The sequence below is a fragment of the Physeter macrocephalus genome, chromosome 2 (assembly GCF_002837175.3).
Source record: "Physeter macrocephalus isolate SW-GA chromosome 2, ASM283717v5, whole genome shotgun sequence".
NCBI lineage: Eukaryota > Metazoa > Chordata > Mammalia > Artiodactyla > Physeteridae > Physeter > Physeter macrocephalus.
In genome coordinates this window covers 22,063,739-22,071,185 of record NC_041215.1, presented here as the reverse complement: position 1 = coordinate 22,071,185, position 7,447 = coordinate 22,063,739, and positions in this window count along the sequence as shown.

The following is a 7,447-nucleotide window of genomic DNA, read 5'->3' as shown; positions in this document are numbered from 1 at the left end:
GCAATGGGAGAGGCCACAACAGTGAGAGGCCCGCGTACCGCAAAAAAAAAAAAAAAAACAACAAAAACACCACCCAGTGATGTGCGGCACCAGAGCCTTCTCCAGACCCTGCCCCTCTGGCAGTGATGCTGCAAAGCGAGAGTATGCAGGCCTCCGTCTCCCCACCTCTGACACAGGGTCGTGCAACCAGATGGAGGTGTCTGAGCTCAGGGAGGGCAGCCAACCCTCCAGGCCGCCGCTCCCCCAACCTCCTGTGGGGAAGGACCAGTTTTTCCTTCTATTTCCAACCCATCCTGGGGCCAGACATCCATAAAACACAGTAAGAATCAGCTACTGGAGAAGTGAAGCGAAGACACGCAAGATCAGGCCCGAGGCTGGGCCCCTGATCCCACGCGCACACAACTGCAGTCAAACCAGACGGAAGGCACTGCCGCGGACCCCCACCTCCTGCTCTCACCTTGTGGAGGACCCACCGTCGTGTCAGCTGTGACACTCTGCGCAGCCCGGCCTCGGCCTCTCCTCTCCCCTCTGCGGACAGTGGGGGGCGCTCCGGGCACCCCCAAAGCCCGCTCGCTGACCCAGCCCGCCCCCCAGCACTGCAGACACGAGGGCCAGGTCTCTCTCTGTGGAGCCGTCCTGGGCGCTGTGGGATGTGGAGCTGCATCCCTGCCCCCCCGCTGGACGCCAGGGGCCGCCCAGTCGTGACTACAGGGGACAGGGTCCCAGGGGACAGGGTCGCCCAGGTGAGACCGTCTGCCCTAGTCCCCGTGGTAGAAAGCCCTCGGACGAGACGTTTACCACGGCAGTGACAGCCAGCATCACGCCCTGCCGCTGTGCGCCCTGTCCCGCAGACCACCCGCCCTCCCCCGCCGCTCGTCCCTAACGCCACACTGACCGGGTGACATGGGTACTGGCCTCCCCAGTCTGCATGGGGACCCGAGGCGATGGTCCCCATGGGAAAGCAACAGGTAGAGGTGTGAACCCAGGCACCCCTGACTCCACAGCCCCGTGCTCAGCGAGTATATCCCTCGGTTACACCATCAGAAACCCCCTACCTGGGCTTTCTTTCTGGATGTACAGCGTTGATGTGAGTTGAGTCAACTTTCAAAATCACAATGTTTTGGAGATAAACCTGGGTTTCTTGAAAAGCGAGCAGATCTACATAGACAAGGCCAACATCCTCACTTGCCTGGATCCACGTTCTTGCCCTTCGTGGTCTGTTGCCCCCACGGTGGCCAGAGGACGCCGGCGAGTACCTGAGCCAGACACCACCTGATTTAATGACCACATTTCATTACCACCATTTTACAGAAGGGGACGCACGGGTTTGGAGAAATTTAGGAAGTTATCCCGAGTCAAAGGTGAAAAACCTTACGATCACATCTCAGAATCCAGAAAAGTGTCCCATAAAATTCAACATGAAAGTCACGTCCAAAAAACTATTAAGAAACTACAGGAAAGGGGAAAAAAAAAAGCGGGGGTGGGTCATGAGGCAGGAACAACCTTTACTTAAAAATAAGTAGGGTGGGCTTCCCTGGGGGCGCAGTGGTTAAGAATCCACCTGCCAACACAGGGGACACGGGTTCGAGCCCTGGTCCGGGAAGATCCCACATGCCACGGAGCAACTAAGCCCGTGTGCCACAACTACTGAGCCTGCGCTCTAGAGCCCATGACCCACAACTACTGAGCCCACGCACCACAACTACTGAAGCCCGTGAGCCTAGAGCCCGTGCTCTGCAACAAGAAAAGCCACCACGAGAAGCCCGCACACCGCAACGAAGAGTAGCCCCCGCTCGCCACAACTAGAGAAAGCCCACGCGCAGCAACAAAGACCCAACGCAGCCAAAAATAAATAACTCAAATAAATAAATTTATTTAAAAAAATAATAAATAAGTAGGGGAATTCCCTGGCAGTCTAGTGGTTAGAACTCTGCGCTTCCACTGCAGGGGGCACGGGTTCAATCCTTGGTCGGGGAACTAATATCCTGCATGCCGAGCAGTGTGGCCAAAACAAAAACAAAAACAAGCCAAAAAAACTACAAAGCAAACACAGTAAACATTAATATCAACCACAAGACAAGGAGTGCAGCTGTGAGGGTTACCACTCCAGTGGGGGCACTGGCCAATGCAGTAAGAAAAAAAGAAAAGGAATGAATATTGAAAAGAAAAAAGACAAAATTTTAGAAAATCTAAGAGAACCAACTGACCAATCATTGAATTAAATGGAGCAGAGCAAGGTGGCCAGACAAGATACCAGTGACTCCCCTGAGGTCATACTGCAGACACGTCTGGAAGAAGTGGGATCTGGGAGTTTCTGCCCTTTGCACCCACCATCTGCTCTTATATGTCTGCCTGTCCATGGTTTCACACTTGGGTTAATGTTAATCTGTCAAATGTAGACGACCTCTCTGATTAACAGACATTGACAGGGCAGCTGCTAATCCTTCCTTCACCAGGGTCACACCTGGTGTGACACGGAATAGATGTGAATCTGGGGTCAACACCACACAGTGACAGAAATAAAGAACTTTCATATTTTTATATTACCTCAGACTTTTACCACCAGCATTAATGACACGGAAAGCTAAGAAGTCTAGAGTTAATAACTGATCAGAGTAGTTAACATCCCAAAGAACACGTTGAAAAATACCAAACTCTAGTTAATGATACACACGTAAGTGTTTCAGGTGGAGCGTGCTGATGTCGGCAACTCTGAAATGCACCCGTAAAGTGAGACGGAGAGGAGGATGGATGAGTGATGGGCAGGTGCATGGAGGGATGAAGTACACACAGCAAAATGTTAACTGTAGGATCCAAGCGGTCGTCAGGGTCCACTGTCCAATCCTTTCAACTTTTCAGTACGGCTGAAGACTTTCTTAATAAAATCTTTTTCCTCCGGATTAAAGGTGAATTTTCACCTTGGATGTCAGGTGTTTTTGAACTTTGGAGAAACACATTTTTGAGCAGATTCTGCCCAAAGAATGTGAGCGATCACAGGGGCGGTAGTGGGCACTACTGAGCACCAGCGTGCCAGGCCCGAGGCTCGGCGTCACAGGCATTGCTCATCACACGTTGGAGGAGGCACGTGCCTACCTCAGGGCCTTTGCACTTGCTGTGCCCTCCGCCTGGGCACAGGCCTCCTTGCTGTTCCTCCAACATGCCAGGCCTGGTTCTGCCCCAGGGCCTTTGCACAGGCTGTTCCCACCACCTGAAATGACCTTCCCAAGACCCCTGCAGGGTTTGCTCCCTTGCTTCATCCAAGACCTGGCTCAGACATCACCCCCTCAGAAAAGCCGTCCCCCGACCACCTCGCCCCAAACTGCCCCTCTGAGGCCACTCTCCCCACCTCTCGGCTTTCTCTCTTCCCCCAACTACAGGGGACAAGGTCTGCTTTGTCACCTGCCAACAGGCACCTGCAGAGCTCTCTGAGTGCTGAGGGGGAGAGGTCCTGCTAGAAAGGGGCAGCAGGGGGCATGAGGCCTGTGGGGTCACTGCAGGGGCTGTGTCCCGAGCACTGCCCGCCTGGTGCCCAGGAGAGGGCTGGCTCCCCATGACTCAGCAAACAAGAAAGCACAAAGCTGTTGGGCCTGCAACCCCGAGAAAGCAGGAAGCGGTGCCAGGGCCAGCGCTCACTCACTTCCCATATTAGCTGGAAACGTCGGGCCACAGAAGCAGAGTCCTGCAGGGAGGCCGCGGGGAAGCCGGGCATCCCATGGGCATGGCAGGAAGCTGGGGCCCCCGGTGAGGCCGGGCTGCCCACAAGCCACACCGGGAAATCTGCTTGTAACCCATAAGGACGGTCGGCTCTGTGGCCAGCAGCCATGTGACTCACCCCGAGCTACAGAATTCGACGGAAGGGACCGTGTGACGTGAGGAAGGCGGGCAGCTTCTGGTTCCACCCTCGGGGAGGAAGACCCCCTGGGGGGGGGCAGGCAGCCCCTCCCCCAAGTCCTGTGAGCGCGGAAGCCTCCTAGACTTCGTGCCGCCCGCCGAACCCGACCCAGATGGCAGAAGCGCAGGCAAGCATGTGCAGTTTGCAGCCACGCAGCTCTGAGGTGGCTGTTACACAGCAGTAGCTGACTGACGCAGGTACCACACCTCCACACCGAGAGCACTTCCGAGAGCAATATAAGGATCCAGGTCCAGGGACTCCTTTGGGAGAGGGATAAAAGGAGAGAGCACTTTACCTCCTCTGCCCAACTTGCATTCCTCACGCTCACAAAAGCATTAAACGTGCCACACGACAGATCACTCATCCTTACAAAGGCATGAAGCACTGATACTCGCTGCAACGTGGACGGACCCTGAGAACACGACGCTCAGCGAGAGAAGCCAGACGCAGAAGGACACACAGGGTGTGATTCCATTGATGGGAAACGTCCAGGACAGGCAGATCCACAGACACAGAGAGTGGATTCATGGTTACCAGGGGCCGGGGAGAGGGATGGGGACTGACTGCTCATGGGGATTGGTTTCTTTTTGGGGGGATGGAACGTTCTGGAATTAGATTTTGGTGGTGGTGGCACAACAAAGCGAACATAATAAAGACGACTGAATTGTGTATTTTAAAAGGGTGAATTTTATGGTATGTGAACTTTATCTCAAAAAAAATTTTTTTTTAAGGAATGAATCCCTTTAGTTGCAAAAACAGCACCCAGGGCTTCCCTGGTGGCGCAGTGGTTGAGAGTCCGCCTGCCGACGCGGGGGACACGGGTTCGTGCCCCGGTCCGGGAAGATCCCTCATGCCGCGGAGCGGCTGGACCCGTGAGCCATGGCCGCTGAGCCTGCACGTCCGGAGCCTGTGCTCCGCAATGGGAGAGGCCACAACAGTGAGAGGCCCGCGTACCGCAAAAAAAAAAAAAAAAACAACAAAAACACCACCCAGTGATGTGCGGCACCAGAGCCTTCTCCAGACCCTGCCCCTCTGGCAGTGATGCTGCAAAGCGAGAGTATGCAGGCCTCCGTCTCCCCACCTCTGACACAGGGTCGTGCAACCAGATGGAGGTGTCTGAGCTCAGGGAGGGCAGCCAACCCTCCAGGCCGCCGCTCCCCCAACCTCCTGTGGGGAAGGACCAGTTTTTCCTTCTATTTCCAACCCATCCTGGGGCCAGACATCCATAAAACACAGTAAGAATCAGCTACTGGAGAAGTGAAGCGAAGACACGCAAGATCAGGCCCGAGGCTGGGCCCCTGATCCCACGCGCACACAACTGCAGTCAAACCAGACGGAAGGCACTGCCGCGGACCCCCACCTCCTGCTCTCACCTTGTGGAGGACCCACCGTCGTGTCAGCTGTGACACTCTGCGCAGCCCGGCCTCGGCCTCTCCTCTCCCCTCTGCGGACAGTGGGGGGCGCTCCGGGCACCCCCAAAGCCCGCTCGCTGACCCAGCCCGCCCCCCAGCACTGCAGACACGAGGGCCAGGTCTCTCTCTGTGGAGCCGTCCTGGGCGCTGTGGGATGTGGAGCTGCATCCCTGCCCCCCCGCTGGACGCCAGGGGCCGCCCAGTCGTGACTACAGGGGACAGGGTCCCAGGGGACAGGGTCGCCCAGGTGAGACCGTCTGCCCTAGTCCCCGTGGTAGAAAGCCCTCGGACGAGACGTTTACCACGGCAGTGACAGCCAGCATCACGCCCTGCCGCTGTGCGCCCTGTCCCGCAGACCACCCGCCCTCCCCCGCCGCTCGTCCCTAACGCCACACTGACCGGGTGACATGGGTACTGGCCTCCCCAGTCTGCATGGGGACCCGAGGCGATGGTCCCCATGGGAAAGCAACAGGTAGAGGTGTGAACCCAGGCACCCCTGACTCCACAGCCCCGTGCTCAGCGAGTATATCCCTCGGTTACACCATCAGAAACCCCCTACCTGGGCTTTCTTTCTGGATGTACAGCGTTGATGTGAGTTGAGTCAACTTTCAAAATCACAATGTTTTGGAGATAAACCTGGGTTTCTTGAAAAGCGAGCAGATCTACATAGACAAGGCCAACATCCTCACTTGCCTGGATCCACGTTCTTGCCCTTCGTGGTCTGTTGCCCCCACGGTGGCCAGAGGACGCCGGCGAGTACCTGAGCCAGACACCACCTGATTTAATGACCACATTTCATTACCACCATTTTACAGAAGGGGACGCACGGGTTTGGAGAAATTTAGGAAGTTATCCCGAGTCAAAGGTGAAAAACCTTACGATCACATCTCAGAATCCAGAAAAGTGTCCCATAAAATTCAACATGAAAGTCACGTCCAAAAAACTATTAAGAAACTACAGGAAAGGGGAAAAAAAAAAGCGGGGGTGGGTCATGAGGCAGGAACAACCTTTACTTAAAAATAAGTAGGGTGGGCTTCCCTGGGGGCGCAGTGGTTAAGAATCCACCTGCCAACACAGGGGACACGGGTTCGAGCCCTGGTCCGGGAAGATCCCACATGCCACGGAGCAACTAAGCCCGTGTGCCACAACTACTGAGCCTGCGCTCTAGAGCCCATGACCCACAACTACTGAGCCCACGCACCACAACTACTGAAGCCCGTGAGCCTAGAGCCCGTGCTCTGCAACAAGAAAAGCCACCACGAGAAGCCCGCACACCGCAACGAAGAGTAGCCCCCGCTCGCCACAACTAGAGAAAGCCCACGCGCAGCAACAAAGACCCAACGCAGCCAAAAATAAATAACTCAAATAAATAAATTTATTTAAAAAAATAATAAATAAGTAGGGGAATTCCCTGGCAGTCTAGTGGTTAGAACTCTGCGCTTCCACTGCAGGGGGCACGGGTTCAATCCTTGGTCGGGGAACTAATATCCTGCATGCCGAGCAGTGTGGCCAAAACAAAAACAAAAACAAGCCAAAAAAACTACAAAGCAAACACAGTAAACATTAATATCAACCACAAGACAAGGAGTGCAGCTGTGAGGGTTACCACTCCAGTGGGGGCACTGGCCAATGCAGTAAGAAAAAAAGAAAAGGAATGAATATTGAAAAGAAAAAAGACAAAATTTTAGAAAATCTAAGAGAACCAACTGACCAATCATTGAATTAAATGGAGCAGAGCAAGGTGGCCAGACAAGATACCAGTGACTCCCCTGAGGTCATACTGCAGACACGTCTGGAAGAAGTGGGATCTGGGAGTTTCTGCCCTTTGCACCCACCATCTGCTCTTATATGTCTGCCTGTCCATGGTTTCACACTTGGGTTAATGTTAATCTGTCAAATGTAGACGACCTCTCTGATTAACAGACATTGACAGGGCAGCTGCTAATCCTTCCTTCACCAGGGTCACACCTGGTGTGACACGGAATAGATGTGAATCTGGGGTCAACACCACACAGTGACAGAAATAAAGAACTTTCATATTTTTATATTACCTCAGACTTTTACCACCAGCATTAATGACACGGAAAGCTAAGAAGTCTAGAGTTAATAACTGATCAGAGTAGTTAACATCCCAAAGAACACG